Source organism: Mesocricetus auratus, unplaced genomic scaffold, assembly GCF_017639785.1.
Source record: "Mesocricetus auratus isolate SY011 unplaced genomic scaffold, BCM_Maur_2.0 Super-Scaffold_100007, whole genome shotgun sequence".
Classification (NCBI taxonomy): domain Eukaryota; kingdom Metazoa; phylum Chordata; class Mammalia; order Rodentia; family Cricetidae; genus Mesocricetus; species Mesocricetus auratus.
Window position 1 is genome coordinate 62,359,372 of NW_024429191.1, and position 14,169 is coordinate 62,373,540.

General features: G+C 45.2%; 1 protein-coding gene and 1 long non-coding RNA gene across 5 annotated transcripts in view; one reads left to right on the top strand and one right to left on the bottom strand.

Annotated features, from left to right (window-relative positions):
- Positions 1-5,678, bottom strand: part of Dusp14 (dual specificity phosphatase 14) — a 21,318-nt gene extending 15,640 nt beyond the window's left edge. Inside the window, exons 1-2 of one of the 3 annotated variants that reach the window (XM_040749366.1) lie at positions 5,376-5,439; positions 4,093-4,371 (exon numbers count right to left, since the gene is read on the bottom strand). The gene's annotated coding sequence lies outside the window, so the exon portion shown is untranslated. Of the gene's footprint in view, positions 1-4,092; positions 4,372-5,375; positions 5,515-5,583 lie in introns of those variants that run through there. The other 2 variants (XM_021231097.2, XM_005076926.4) reach the window with 2 other exon arrangements.
- LOC110342180 lies at positions 5,556-13,216 on the top strand. 2 transcript variants are annotated; one of them, XR_002384184.2, is made up of 3 exons: positions 5,556-5,680; positions 11,685-11,751; positions 11,868-13,216. It is a non-coding gene; the product is annotated as an uncharacterized LOC110342180 (long non-coding RNA). The 2 variants fall into 2 exon arrangements; XR_002384185.2 differs by having other exon boundaries at positions 12,228-13,216.
- Positions 13,217-14,169: the final 953 nt, after the last annotated feature.

The window sequence follows — 14,169 nt, forward strand, 5'->3', positions numbered from 1 at the left end:
TAAAGTTGTCTCATTATACAGCTACAAACTCAAAGACCAAGGAGTCAGAAAAGTCTGAGATATATAGTCTTTCCATGGGGAGAGCACACCAATGGGCTGCTATCCAGTACCAAATGGTCAGCCCTGGAACCATGCATACAGGTAATGGTATACAGACTGAGCAGAATATATTTAGGAATATATGTGTATATACATATCCATGTATACATATAACAACAATGAAAAAGGAGATCATGCATTTGAAAGAAAGCAAAGAGGAGTGTATGGAAGGATTTGAAGAGAGGAAAAGGAGAGGGAAAATGATATAATTTCAAGAATAAATAAGAGGAAGGAAGGAAGGAAGGAAGGAAGGAAGGAAGGAAGGAGGAGGCCTGCCACAGGCCATCAATCTGAGATCTGACTGGGCATGTATTTCAAAGGGCCCATTCCTCCACAGAGCCTATGGGATGGCAGGAGGAGTGAACAGCTAACAAACTGGACAGGACGTGTTCCCTGTTAGTGTCACACTGAGGTGTCCAGAGGAGCTGGGTCAGCCTCACAGACGAGTCATTGGCAAGGGACTGCAGCAGCAGCTGCAAGGTCAAGGGTTATCAAAGTACACCACGGGTTCCCTCCCTCCCGCTCATCTTTGAAAACCAGATCTGAAAGAAGAAAACCTTTACGAGCAAAAAAAAAAAAGTATTTATGGCATACATAAATAAAAACCAAAAGAGCCTCACAGAGTGTTTTTTATGGTGCCTTACAGAAGAAATAAACAGGAACCATGGCCCCCACATGCTCTTAGCTGATTCTCGAACTGACCCTCGGGGTGTGAGAAAGAAGCCCCTAGGTTAGCTGGGAGGTCACAAAACCTATGCTCTCAGGACAGAGAGGAAATGTAACAGGCAACTCAGTACAGACCAGAATTTAGTAAATGTCTTGGGATGACTTCATTTCTCTTTCCTCGCCCCCACACACATCCCTAACTTAAACTCCAGCCAGCAAACCCAAACACAGGCAAAACAAAGCCTAACGACAGTGTGCTCCAAAAGCAGGACACCTCTGTAGCAAATGTATTCTACATTGCCCCTACTTTTACATATGAAGGAAGAACAAGAGAAAAGCTTACCCTGACAACTGTGTACCACTTATTCCTGTAGTACAGACACTGTGTTCTGTGCCTCTTAGGGAACACCAACACACACAGTGTGACTGCCCTTCCTCAGGGTCCTTGACCAAGGATGGGTCTGAGTTCATGCCTACTTCACACACTTTGAGCTCCACCTTTAGGATTGGGCACAAAGCAAGCATTCACCAGGAGTAGGAGTTAAGGCCTTTAAAGACTTCTAGTTTTAGTACCTCATTTTTGCATAGGTAAATCTTCTATAACTACAGACTGTCAAAATCAATAGGAAGATTCTGTTGAGTATTTTTCAACTAAGTACAATGGGAAAACTGTCTCTCGTGTTTGACTGATAAATCAACCCAAACCATAGACCTTTTTGCTTTTGTTTTTCATGACAAGAGTCTCTCTATGTAGCCCTGGCTGTCCTGGAACTCACTCTGTAGACCAGATTGGCCTCCAACTCAGAGATCCACCTGCCTCTGCCTCCCAAATGCTGGAATTAAAAGCATGTGCCACCACTGCCCAGACTCAAACCATACAACTTAACATGAATAAATAGAAACATATTAGTGGGGCTGGAGAGATGGCTTAGTGGTGAGGAACACACTAGCTGCTCTTCCAAAGAACCCTGGTTCAATTCTTGGCGATCACCTGTTGGCTTACAACTGTCTATAACTTGTGTTCCAGAGGATCCAATGCCTTTTGGCCTCTGAAAGCATGTGGTGTACAAACATACATGCAGGTAAAACCACCATTCACATAAACACACTGGTGTATGACACAACAGGAACCAGATTAACACCACCACCCCACCACCACCCCCTGCCACCCCACACTGCTTATTCATTTAAGAAACATCCAAGCCTATTGTGGTTAAATAGCAAACACAGTGATTTATGACTTCAAGGTGGATGTCACTGGAGGAATGTAAATTGGGACAACCACTTTGGAAAAGGAGCATCACAAATGACTATTCATAATTGCCCAAGGCCACAAACAATCCAGATGTTCATCATATCGTTTGTAGTAAATCTACCCCAAATGAATCAACTATAATCTCACACAATATAAATTAATCTTTAAAAATCATAGTGCTGCCGGGCGTTGGTGGCGCACGCCTTTAATCCCAGCACTCGGGAGGCAGAGGCAGGAGGATCTCTGTGAGTTCGAGGCCAGGCTGGACCGACAGCCTCCAAAACAATACAGAGAAACCCTGTCTCATAAATACCAAAAAAAAATCATAGTGCTGGGGCTAGAGTGATGGCTCAATGGATAAGAGTACTGGCTGCTATGACAGAGGACACAGGTTCAAGTCCCAGTCCCCACAAGGCAGCTCACAACTGTCTGTAACTTCAATCTTGGGGGTCTGAGACCCTCTTCTGGCCTCCTTGGGCACCATACAAACATGCAGCTGAAACACCCATATGCATAAAAATATACAAATAAAAAATTTTAAACACTATAGTACCTGAATTTACACAATTATTTATGTATTGTGTATATATATGATGCCAACCAAAAGACAGATCTAAGCCTTGTGTGGTGGCACATACCTATAATTCCAGCACTTGGGAAGCAGAGGCAGGCAGATCTCTGTGAGTTCAAAGCCAGTCTGGTCTAAAGAGTGAGTCCCAGGACAGCTAGGATTACATACAAAAACCCTATCTCAAACAAACAAAAACAAGAAAACCTACAAGAATGTTGCATAAAGGTGGAAGAGGAATGAACAGCTGTGCTGTTTAGAGGTTTGTACTTAGGAGGTAAAAGCCATAGAAAAAGGAGATTATTTCTCTTAAAGTCAATACAGTAATTGGCTGTCTTGAAAAAGTGTGGGGGGGGGAGTAGATGGAGTCTGCTTCTTGGCCTATGAGATTAGTTACATTTTCTCTAAAATACCTCATCAAGTTACCTTTTCAGTGTATTCCTTTATCTTCCTGTCACATTTAAAAGGTTAAGTAAATACGTCATTGACCAGCAGACAGGGAAAGAACCTGTTCTCTTTGAATGTCACTGTTACTCAGCATCTAAGGTCAGGGCCCTCATCTGCCCTCTACCTCAGTACTCAGCCCAATGCCTCTGGAACAGCAGAACTACTTAATAAAGGTTTGCTATGTAAACCCATGCACTGCTGGCATGCTGACATGAATTGTGTTACACGGAGCCCTTTTCCTGACATTGCCTATTTGAGCTGTGACCCCCATTAATGCTTTCCTTTCTGTTGTGTCTCCCCAGTGATGCTATCATAAATAATGAAGCTACCACCTTAAATGCCAGCTCTGTAAGTTTATACCCAGGCTGCCTCGGTTGCTTTAGCAACTCTCCCTGCCTTCCACTCCCTCTTGTGTCTCCTCTCAGCAAAGACAATTCGCTGCTGTTGGCCATGCATGTTTGTGTTTTAATAGGAAAGTTTCCATTTTGCACCTGAGAGTAAAGCCAGGCATCATGATGATTCAATTACTTTCAAGTTGTTTGTGAAGGGCTCATTTGCCTGTCGCTGGAGAAATACTAAGCTGCAGTCAGAGTTAACATAATTTTACAACCAATTGTACTTAAAAAGCATGCTACCTGTTCTAGAAAGCAAATCCCTATAAACAGGAGCAGCCAACTTTAAAATAATTTTGTTAACAAATCACTTATGCAAATACACATCTATGAAAATGTGGGGAAGGATCCAGGAGATATCAACAGAAAGACACACAGCCATTCCTTTGAAGATGATTAAAGGAAAACAAGGACCTCATCCCTAAAGTTTTAAGTTTTCATACAGAATGAGCAAAGCCTTTTTTGTGATGCTGGGAAAATATTTTGAAACCATCTTGTTCTAAAACAAAATCCCACATGCAAAGACATACACCTAAAAGCTCTTTGTTAACACTAATTTTAGTAACGATGTCTTGAAAGATTTCCCAGACTTAGAGTCTCTAGCCATTTCTTAGGATAGGAGTAAATCTGTATACTATTCGGTTAAGGGATCAGAGAATGCATACCTGCAGTCAGTCAGTAGCAAAGATTTCCGAGGAGAACTCGGCTCAGCGGCGCTCCACAAGGATGCTGAGAAGACTCGAATGAAGCCAACTGTCTCCCGTTTTATGGGGGAAAGCCAAAAATACCAAGCAGCTTTTCTCCTCCCCCAGCGTCAGAGGTGAGTCAGAGCTGGAGGCAGGAGTGGGGCCCATGTGTCAAGCCGCCTGTGCAGGGCTCCTTCCTCCCTCCTTCCTGGGAATTCTCGGCCCTCATCTGACCTGATGTGAATTCTTAAGGTGTCTCTGGCGAGGAAGATGTGGTTACACATTCTGAGGGAGCCTCATTCCTCCGTCTCTCAAAGGAACTGAGACTAAGCCCTTTATGAGCCCACAAAAGACAACGGCAAAATTGCAGCCCTAAACACACAACTTTGCAAAGAAGACATACAGCACCTTTGTTTCCCCCGTTTTTAAAAGCAAGCAATTAGAAAAAAAAAACTTGCATCTTGTCAAAGGACACCTAGATTTGTGGGAGAAGACTGCAGCTGCAGACCACGACCCTGGCCTCTCTGACCTTTCATTGACCTCAGGAAGGCTATTTCGGTATCCCAAGAAACTTAGAAGTGGCTTTTAGAGGCGCAAGAATTGCAGGAAACTGCCTTAACTCTTGGGCCACATTTCATTAAATTCAGTTAAAAATCAGAATCTTTGCCTCCGTTTTTACATCTGCAAAATGGGAAAGCACAGCTTTGCCACCTACCTCTTACAAACCCCACTGAAAACTAACCAGCGAGTATAAGCCAAATGCCTAGGGCTCTCCCGAGTGGAAAGTACAAGGTGTTGTTTTAGTATCCCTAGACAGTGAGACTACTGGTAAACCACCCCGCCTTCCCTTGCCTCCAAGATGCCCAGTTACCACAACATTAGCCGGTGCCACTGGCAACATCCACTTCAATACAAGGTAGTTATACAATCCACGTAAAGCGGCTACACCACTTGGCTCCCTCCCCTACCCCAAGCTCAGCACAGCTCAACTTCGATCCAAAGCAAGGAGACTTAGGAGAAATAAGAGCCATATGTGAGCACTGCACACACCAATCTACCACCGCTAAGTTGAGTACTTAGCATCGCAGAAAGCCAAGAGTTTCCAAGAGCTGGCGGCGCCGGTCGCGGGTGCATGCCAGCAGAGGTTCAGGGATCCCAGCCAATCCCACCCTGCGCCCCGAGACCGCTGGGCACTCGCACAAAGTTTGCAGTGCCGAGGGTCGCGCGGACCCGGGGCCTCTGGCGTCCCCCGCACTCCGTACCGAGAGTCCCAGCTGCGGTGGCGGCTCTCCGGTCCGTGCTGCTACCCTGCTCACGGCTTCTGCCCGCCAGCCTCGCGCGCCTCCCCCTCCCTGCGCGCCACCGCCCTCTTCGGAGCGCGGGCCCGCGGCGGGGACGTGCGTGGGTTCCGGGCGCTGCGCGTGCGCGCTGCGGCGCGGGTAGGGCGTCCCGGCCGGGGTGCCTGCTCACCTGGACGCGCTGGCAGACCCCGCTGCAGTTGTCTTCCTGCCCAGTTTCTGGGCTGGCGTTCGTGGGTTCTTGTCCACATGCAGAGAGGTTACTGCAGGTAAGCACGGGATAAAAGGTGTAAGCGTCTCAACCAGTGACTAATCACCACCTCTCAGCCACCCTCGTCTCCTCCCCCCGCGCGAGACAGCCCCGGGTGCTGACACAAGGGTGAAGGCAAACTCACTCTTTTTGGTTTATTTGTTGAGACAGGGTCTTACTATGTAGACCAGGCTGGCCTCAAACTCACTAAGATCCACCAGCCTCCGCCTCTGCCTCCCGAGTGCAGGGATTAAAGACGCCTGCCACCACGCCCCCAACTAACTCTTCTGTCCCTCAACTGCTGAGTGAATTGTGATGGATAGGTGTGGGCAATTTCGAGTACCTGGGAAACTCCAACAGAGGCAATAAAGACCCCCAAACCACTGACACTACGCTGACGCACTGACAGTGACCATCCACGCTCCTAGGTACTGCCCGGGCTGGCATGTGGATCCCTTGAAATTTATTTGCTCTCGTTCTGGAGGGCTCACTCTCTCCCCTCCTCCCTCTTTCCTCTCCTCTCTCCCCCTCTCCCCTCTCCCCCTCGCCCCTCTTTCCTCTCCTCTCTCCTCCTCTCCCCTTTCCCCCTCTCTGTTTCCCACTTATAACGAGCAGATGCACTTTCTTTAATTCCACCCTGCTCTCCCCTCCACCAGCAGAACTGAGGGAGGACACAGGGGAGATAGGAAAGACTTCCTCTAGCCTCTGCAGTGAGTCAGACTCCAGGAGTCCTGACTTGGTGCCCGGTGCTGTGCTCACCGGAGCCATGTCCTCACTGTAGCAAAATAGTAGGCATCAGAATTGGATTTGGGGAAAGGGGACAGGGGAGGAGCACACTGCACTTGGAGTTTGCAGCTTTCAACATCCTCAAGGAAAAGCTTGAAAGGAAGGTCCTTCCTTCCTTCCTTCCCTCCTTCCCTCCTTCCTTCCTTCCTTCCTTCCTTCCTTCCTTGCTTCCTTAATGAGATACCTAATCACCACTGGTCAACAGGATTCAGAGTCATTTTGTGGATGCTGGGGTATCTAGAAGCTTTGTCTACTTCCCAGATGAAAAGATAACACCAAAGGCATTTTAGTGCTAATCCAAGGAGAGCTAAAACAGCCTAGACTGAAGAGATTTGATGCCACAAAAAAGCATCAAGGCAGCCGGGCATTGGTGGCGCACACCTTTAATCCCAGCACTCGGGAGGCAGAGGCAGGCGGATCTCTGTGAGTTTGAGACCAGCTTGGTCTACAAAGCAAGTTCCAGGACAGTCTCCAAAACAATACAGAGAAACCCTGTCTCGAAAAACAAACAAACAAACAAACAAACAAACAAAAAGCATCAAGGCTTTAAAATTAAGCAAAATTAACCTTTTAATGCAAGCAAAGTAGACTAAATTTAGGCTAAAGCACTGAGTTCAAACTATGCTTGGGGAAAGATATCTTCCTGGCACTATATTCCAGCAGTTTACCTAGTGACTTGTTTTTGACATGTCTGTGTAAAAATAGCAAAATCTGCCAGGAATTGGTGGCCCACACCTTTTGTCCCAGCACTCAGCAGACCAGGCAGGGTCCACAGAGTGAGTTCCAGGACATCCAAAACTACACAGAGAAACCCTGTCTTGAAAAACCAAAACAAAACAAAAAAAGCAACATCTCTAATAGAAGTGATTGTATGCTGGTTTCATTTCTGTATGTTCCTCTACAGCAGTGGTTCTCAGCCTTCCTAAAGCTGCAACCCTTTCATACAAATCCTCTTGTTGTGGTGACTCCCCCAACCATTAAATTATTATTATTGTTGTTGTTTCAAGACGGGGTTTCTCTGGGTAACAGCCCTAACTGTCCTGGAACTAGTTTTGTAGACCAGGCTGGCCTCGAATTCACAGAGATCCACCTGCCTCCGCTGCCCAAGTGTTGGGACTAAAGGCATGCACCACCACTACCCGGCCATAAAATTACTTTTGATGTTACTTCATAACTATAATTTTGCTACTGTTATGAATCGTAATGTAAGGTTGTTCAGCCCCCACCTCAAAGGGCCATGAGCCACAGGTTGAGATGCTGTATTACACAGCCATTCAGTTAACTCATGACTCGGCAACATTCCTCTTTAAATTCCAGCCACATCTGTTTCTTGGGTTTGTTTTCTTTTGTTTTTATTTGCATGTGTGAGTAATATCTAGGTGGTGACAAGGCAGAGCTCATTTTCTGTGGACTATAGGAGCTAAGCCTTCCAGGAAAAATCATGCCTTGACCCAAGGGGAGGGAGGAAAGCACCTGTGAACAGAGATCCTTCTTTGTGTTGTGTGTGGTGTTGATGTAGAGTCGAGAAGGAATTGCTGTAATATCTTTTCTGTACAACACAGGTGTCCCAAGAGCCTCTCTGTGGCTACTAAACCCTTGATAGACAGCCTGTATGACCAAAGAACTCATTTTTAAATATTTTTTGTTTGTTGTCTTTTGGTTTTTTGAGACAAGGTTTCTCTGTGTTGCTTTGGAGGCTGTCCTAGAACTCATCTGTAGACCAGGCTGGCCTGGAACTCACAGAGATCCACCTGCTTCTGCCTCCTGAGTGCTGGGATTAAAGACGTGTGCCACCAATGCCCGGCTTTGTTTTTGTTTTTCAACACAGGCTTCTCTGTGTAGCCCTGGCTGTCCTAGAACTCACTCTGTAGACCACGCTAGCTTCAAACTCTGAGGTGTGCCCTACCACTGCCTGGCTTAAAGTTAGTCCTTTTTAATCAATGTAAATTTATTTATTTATCGTACCGATGATTGAACCTAAGGTCTTTGTGCATGACAGGCAAGCACTGTACCAGCTGAACTTTATCTCCCAGACTGGTAACTTCATATTTATTTACTTAATCTGTATGGGTGTTTGCTTACATGTTTGTCTATGTACCACGTGGGGGCCTGGCGCCTGCAGAGAACCTAGACAAGGGCAGTAGATTCCCTAGAACTGGAGTTACATACGTTTATGAGGCACCATATGTGTGCTGGATGTTGAACCCAGGTCCTCTTGAAACACAGTGCTCTTAGCTGCCTTCTCTCCAGCCCCCAAAGAACAGGTCCACCTGCCTCTGCCTTCCCAGTGCTATGATTTACGGCCTATGCCACAAAGCCTGGGTCACTTCAAATTTAAATAGTTACATGTAGCAAATGGATCGGCACTTTCTAGACTATAAATACGTTTATTGATGTCAATTACTTTAGGAGTCATCTGCTACAAAAGTACAGGTTGTAGGTGGCCAGCCAGGATTTGGGTCCTCCTGGCCACAACCACTTAAGTGGTACTTTGGAGCAGTGCAGTGTCTTCAGAGTGAGATATGGTTTGACAACAGAGCTGATTCCACACTAATGTCTTCCCCCAAATATTCTTAGTTGCTTGGGCAGTGGCTTCTCTTTAGATTGATTTCTATGTCTATCTCTCTCTCGTTTTTTGAGACAGGGTTTCTCTGTGTAGCAGCCCTGGCTGTCTTGGAACTTACTCTGTAGACCAGGCTGGCCTTGAACTCACAGAGATCCACATGCCTCTGCCTCCCGAGTGCTGGGATTAAAGGCGTGCGCCACCACCGCCCGGCCCATGTGTCTCTTAAAAAGAATGTTTTCAGACTGGAGAAATGGCTCAGCAGTTAAGAATTCATACTGTTCTCTCAGAGGATCCTAGTTTGGCCCTGGCATCTACATTGGGTGACTTATAGCTGCCTGCAATTCCAGTTGCATGGGATTCAATGCCCTATTTCAGTGACCTCTCCTGAACTTCTCAGGCACCCAAACACCCACATGCTCAAGCGCACACACACACACACACTCATTTTTTAATTAAAAAAGAATGCCTGCCTCTTCTATTTATGTCCCTGCCTCTGGTTGACAAATTGGCATGGTTTTGATGTCATCTGTGAGACAGAGGAGCAGCAGTGATCAGGAATCTCAGTCTACAAAGTTTGATTTGGGGGTGCCATAAGGTCTTGTGCCTCACAACCTGATTATAGATTATATGGCACTGAAGACTATAAAGATGCAAATCCCCTATGCTAAGTCATAACCTTTGGCAAGTTTCAAAAGGACGGTGAGAACCAGGTATCTGGGAAAGAGGTCTAGTGAATGTAGAAAAACAAAAGAATTAACAAGGCCAAAGTCTCAAGACACATTTCTCGGTGACAGAAGTTTGCCTAAGGCTTGTGTTACACCATAAGATGTAAGACAGCAAGTGTATACCTATCATAGAGATTAAATAGATTTTATTACATATAAAAATGCTTTAAGTTTTACTGTCTCCAAATCAATTTTTTAGTAATAAAGGAATATTCTATTACCCAAGATGAAAAGGAAAATAAGAAAGTGTATTGATAACCATCATTAGTTAACAACACAATGATTAGCATGTGGATGTCTTTACTTTTTTTTTTCTTCCTGTTTTTGATTTTTCTTGGAACAGGTCTCACTATGTAGCCCTGAGAATATTCTATTACCCAAGATGAAAAGGAAAATAAGAAAGTGTATTGATAACCATCATTAGTTAACAACACAATGATTAGCATGTGGATGTCTTTACTTTTTTTTTTCTTCCTGTTTTTGATTTTTCTTGGAACAGGTCTCACTATGTAGCCCTGACTGTCCTGGAACTCCTGGAGATTCTCCTGCCTCTACCTCCCAAGTGCTGGGTTTAAATGCATGCCTCACCATACCCAGCAAACTAATCTCTGTGAATCTTGGATTTGAACCAAGGATCCTCAGCTCCCTAGGCCTTATCCTTTAGGCCATTGGCTCACTATGCCCTTTCCTGTTTGAGATTTTCTGTTGTTTTACAGTTTCAGTCCTGCTATATACCATTGTATAACTTGAAAGCATCTTGAGGTAAGCAGTATGAAGGACATTACAACATATCTAGAATAACTAGGTAATTTAAAATCTGTCCCAACTCTCTGGCCTCAATTCAATGCTAGGGGCTGTGGTAATGCAAGATTCCAAAATAAACAGCATCCTTGAAACATTCATAATTGCTTTAGTATTTCTTTCAGCTCTTAGTGTGCCCTGTATGACCCTGAGTGATTTTTAACATGATCTGAATTATGACATACAAGTGTAACTTCTTGTTCTTGCTTGGCTATATACAGCTAAACTATCAAAGTTTCCATCCTTTTTCCCACTTAATCTTTGCGAAACCCAGCCACATTTCAGACTCGAAGGGTGAAGAGTCTGGTCTAAGGTTATGCTATTACTAAACAGTGAACAAGGTAACAGGATGGTGGCAAAGACTGGCAATCCTCGTGAGAGGCTCTTGACCAGGTCAGACCGAACTGGCAGTGAACAAGCTCAGGTTTATTGGTGCATCTCTCCGAAAAGGTTCACCAATCCCAGGATTCAAGATCAGAGAAGCTGGGTGCCTGTTCCAAGATGGATAGTTCTTATAATCCCAAGCAAAAGGAAGGGTCGTGGTGAATGTCCGGTGGATGCTTAGGTAGGCGTTTAGGTGGCCGGCTCCACCCAGAACTCAGTTTTGGTGCCAATTGGGCAAGAAAGGCATTGTAGCAAGCGTGAGCAGGAATCTTTTCTGTCCCAGCCTAACACCTAGAATTTGAGAGGTAGAGACAGGAGAATGGAGTTTGTCAAGGTCAGCCCCAGCCTCAGCACAGCAAGTTTGAGGACCAAAGAATGCACCGAAAAAAGAAACAACAGTGAGCAAAGATTATTGCTCAGATCTTTCCAATACACCAGTTAAAGGAGACATTTACCAAAGGCCAGTAGCGTATTCCCCTCCTCCTGTTACTTGCTGTATAAACTCTTCATTTAAACACCAGTGTTGGGGCTGGAGAGATGGATGAGTGGTTAAGATCACATGTTGTTCTTGCAGAGGACTTGGGTTCAGCTCCCAGCACCCAAATTGTGGCTCATAATCAACCATAACACCAGTTCCAGATCTGACATCCTCTTCTGACTCCATTTGCACCAGGCACTTACATACATGCAGGCAAAACAATCATATACAAAAATAATAAAATAGATACATCTAAATTTTAAAACTATTTTTTTTAAAAAAGGGAATGAAAAATTAAGAAGGTTGCCCCCAAAGAACAGTTACCTGCAGTGGTAAGAGTACCAGAAATGGTAAGAGACAGCTTTCCTTTTCTTTTTTTTGGGGTGGGGGTAGGGGAGGTGGGGTGGGGTGGGCGGGACAGAGGTCTCACTATGCACTCCTGGCTGTCCTGCAACTTGCCTTGTAGATCAAACTGGCCTTCTGGCTGCCTCTGCCTCCCTAGTGCTGGGGAATAAAGGTGTGTACCACCACACCCCACAGGAGACACCCTTTTAAAGACATCTAAGATAATTAATGGTGCTTTACACAATTTCCTAAAACACCAGAAGAGAAAAAACCTGGTCCTGCTCAAGAGAAGCAGATGCACACGTCAGCTCTGGAGACTCCCCTTTGGTTATGAAATACGATCTGTATCATCTCAAGCTGCTGAATATTTAAATGAAAGACGTGAGTGGCAGGACAGCAGAGGTTTTGGGCTGCTTCCACGAGGCCTACTGAGCTGCTCATCTGTTCTTTGCTTTGCTAAACACTAACAAATCTGTTACAGGAGGGCTGGGAGACTCTTCAACAGGCCCAAGAAGCATACTTCCTTGTAAACAGATCCTCTGTGCAAAGCCCTGAGGCCCTGTCTGACTATACCCTGGATGCTAATTAGGGGTATCACCTTTCATCCTGGGCCTCTGGGTTTCCGGCCTCTTCATCCACCCCATCTTGTTACATGCTCTGGAAATCCAATGCTTCACCCTCACCAGTTTCCATGGAGATGCAACAGTTTACTTTTTTCTTCCCAAGTCTAAGCCATGGTTATTTTTAACTGGAAAACTCTGAGCCAGGTCACAGCTGGGATCTGGATGATGCAATGACGTCTATAGCTACCCTTCTCTCCCACAAACGCCTTCTTTTCTGCAGTTGTTGGGGGCGGAGGCGCTCCTGGGAGACTTTGAAAAGCTGTTTTTGCTTTGTTTCATGAAGTTAAAACTCATACCTTGACTTAGAGCTGGCAGACATTCTCAATCTGAAGCTGTGTGACTACAACCTGGTAAAGATGTTCTTATTGGGGTGGGAAGCCAGGTGAGGCTGACATTGCTTAGGTATCTGTGGCTGGGCCTGGGTCTGGCAGATTGGCTATTTGCTGCAGCTTGTCTTGGTGAAAATGAAGCTTGCAAAGGGGGACAAAGGTAGAAACAAGTGGAGAAGCAAGTGCTCACATCTCCAGCACAAGCAGCAGATGCCCTGGATACCTTACTGTCTACCCATCCTGCTGGAGAAACTTGGTCAGTCCACCTAACGCCAAGGCCCTTCGTTCCCTGGAGCTGGGCTTATCAAGGCCTTTCTGAATGTTTCAACTCCTTAGGATTTTCCTTAATTACCTGGAAACTGCCCTATTTCACTGACAACTCTCTAGGATTATTATAAAAGACTACAACAAAAATAATTCTAAGCAGTCATACATATTAACTATCCACAACTCATCATTGCTTTAAAATACATTTTGTTGTTCTTTTAAAGAAATTTCTTAAATGAGGAGTGATACCAGAGCACAAATCAATAGTTTTCTGTTGTTCGGTGAGAAAACTGATTACTCAGAAACTGGGGGGGGGGGGGAGAGAATGCATTCCACACAACCCTCCAAGGAGAAACATTAGACGTGTCATGAGCTGGAACTTGGCTATCAGCCTGCCAAGATGATAGCATTTCAATGTTTTAAGAAAGGGTTGGTTTGCCAGGTGGTGGTGGTGCACTCCTTTAAACCCAGTACTCAGGAGGCAGAGAAGTTCAAAGCCAGCCTGGTCTACAGAACTAGTTCCAGGACAGCTAAGACTACATAGAGAAACCCTCTGGAAAAACCAAAAAAGAATAGGTTGGTTTAAGTGTCTGAATATGTTCATATGTGCACGCAGAGACCAGTGTCTTCAACTTGTTTTTGCTTTCCATCCTGCTTTTTGAGAAAGAGACCGTCAATGAAGTTGGAGCTCACCCATTTGGCTAAACCCATTGGCCAGTAAGCCCCCTTGAATCCTCCTCTGCTCCCCCCCCCCCACCAAGATTACAGGCTCATGTGGCTATACCTATTGTTTTATGTTGATGCTGGAGATCCAAATTCAGGTCTTCATCCATGCAAGCACTTTACCAAATGTCATCTCCCCAGTCTTCATGTAGTGACCTTGAACTTCTGGTCCAACCTCCATCTTCTGAATATTGAGATTACAGGTATGCATCACTACTCCAGTTATACTAGGCAAACATTCCACCAACTAAGCTATGCTTTCAGCCCTACGGCATCTTCTCACACTTCCTAAGATGCTGATTTTTTTTTCCATAATAACTATGGATCAAGGCATATTAGTAGGTCAAGACCTCAGACCACAGAAGGTCTTGACTAATACAAACTGAAAAGGTTTGCCTGGTAAAGAATGCAAGGTTAATTCAACCTAACAATTGAGTCTGATGCCAAAGACATCTACGACCTGTACTCTGAAGTAGAAAAT